Source organism: Nematolebias whitei, chromosome 14, assembly GCF_014905685.2.
Source record: "Nematolebias whitei isolate Nwh7 chromosome 14, NemWhi1, whole genome shotgun sequence".
Classification (NCBI taxonomy): domain Eukaryota; kingdom Metazoa; phylum Chordata; class Actinopteri; order Cyprinodontiformes; family Rivulidae; genus Nematolebias; species Nematolebias whitei.
Genome location: NC_056511.1, coordinates 36,685,405 through 36,687,644, shown reverse-complemented (window position 1 = coordinate 36,687,644; position 2,240 = coordinate 36,685,405).

Here is a 2,240-nt window from a genome sequence, read left to right as displayed (position 1 = left end):
AAAATTCAACTGAAGGTGACCTTTTGATCATAATGCCCACACTGGCCTTCTTAGCTCCCTCGTGACATAAACAAAAAGTTTCTTCATTAAGGGGTGATTTTCCAGTAGCTGTGATTCTAGGTGTGGTGGAGCAGTGCGTCACAGATTAAACCTGTTTGTCCCTGGTCTGACTCAGCCCAGCTTTCAGTGCATTCAAGCTGCTGCAGAGTCCATTTAAGTTTGTGCGTCCATTACAGTAAATTGACAGAGCTGGTGTTTTCACTGTTCTAGAAAATGTCTGCCTTCAGTCGACGCGCAGCACTCCATATGAAAAACAGATGGATGACTCAATCCCAGCGCTGCTGAACAGCTCCTTGAGATTTTATTCACACGGAAGAACATCTAAACTCAAATAGGGATGTGTTTGTTGTCAAGAAAGTCCTTTTTATTAAAAAACAAAACAATACAATCAAAACATTTTATATAAAAGTCACTGCATGTGTTTCACACTTACAGCAGAATGTTAACATCTAATCTTTGCCTCCGCTTTCTGAAAAGACTCCCAACATCAGATTAAATTGTCTCACACTCAACCATAATAATCCAGAGAAACCAGTTAATGCTGCGAGAGAACACCTGGACGCCAGTTTGCGTTTTATACCCAACAACCTCATTCAAAAAAATTAAAAGAAAATAGAAATTCTGTCACGCTAAAACCACATCCTGAAAATCGAGACGTTTGGATTCAAGCAGCTGAAATCAGAACGTGAGTCATCCTCTCCGATCATCTGCGTCACGAGCGTTCGCACGACAGCACGTTTTTTTTTTTTTTGTAAACATCATAAAAAACATAACAGGCTTAAAAAAATAAGAATGAAAAGACTTTGATTTTCAATGGCACATTAAATCACTTTTTTTTTTTTTTTAAGTTATAGAACGCAGTGATTCCAAAAAAAAAAAAAAATAAATCCTGCTGGGTGCAGCTGATCCACCTGTGAGAGAAACGCATCAGTCCGTTGATGGTTTTAAACACACGGAGAAGACAGAGCAGAAAATATGGACCAAAAAAAAACGTTCAACTATATATAAAAAAAAATGGCACAGTTCAAAAGTCTTCGACAAAAATCATCAGCTGCCACGTGGAGTAGATAAATGTGCAAATATCCGTTCCTCGTCATATAAACAAGAAAAACACAACAAAATAAATATTCATGTGGAAGAGTTGCCAAAGTGGGACCTTTTTGTTTTTGTTCAGAGTAAGAGGAAGCAACTATAAATAGATTCAGATTTAGTACCAATACCACAGGGGTGAAGTGGTTTGTCACAAACGCAAAAAAAAAAGTTTCACTCAATTAAAAGATAAAAAAAAATGTGATGCTCTGGAAAAAACATTTAACATTCGTATGCGGAGGATGTCAGAAATGTTACTATGGTTTTGTTTTCAACTGGTATTGCTTCTAATAATGAGCAGTAAATAAAAAAAAATCTATAATCCGATTTTTGGGCGAGACCCAAAAGGTTGGCGTCGGACTGGAACAACCGCCAATCACGTATGTCAAACTCAAGAGCCGCGGGCCAAATCTGGTCCTCCAAGATAAGTTAAATGTAAAATATTGAATGTTTTAATTTTTCAAAAAAAAAAAAAAAAAGATAAATAAATCATTTAGTGTAGACTTCTCTTGCCAGCTGGCTAACTTTGAAGACAGAAAAAAGGCTGGGTCATTCTATCATTAATTGATTCTGATGTGGAAAGAGCAACAAGTGAGACAGATCAAACTCTTGTTCTTGAACCTGCAACCAAGAAAAGATATCGGGTTAATGTATCAGCTGAAAGTGGCCCGTGGCTCGGACAAAGTTTTTAAAGTTTGGCTCCTTTTGGTAACCGAGTTCGACACCCTTACAAGTTTAAGTGGTCGCAGCAACAACGTGAGCACCGTGTCGTTTTTGGCTTCCTTCTTTGGCGACGGCTGAGCGAAGCGAAGCAGAGGGAGTTTAGTGTTTTGATAGTGAGAGGCTGGAGACGAGGAGGAGCAGTGCCGGGTCGAACCGGACCCTCCGGTGCGCAGTAAGGCCCGACGTGAGTTAGTTCTGCTGGAGTGGGGGGTGGGGGGGGGGAGGGGTCCACCAGCGAGGAAACATCCGTGGCAACAGTTTCTGAGCACCAGCTTGAGGTTTTATTAGCAGTCTTGAATAAAGAGAATCATATATTTATATATTTTATATACACACTTGTACAAAAAAGGAGAAAATAAAAATCCCTG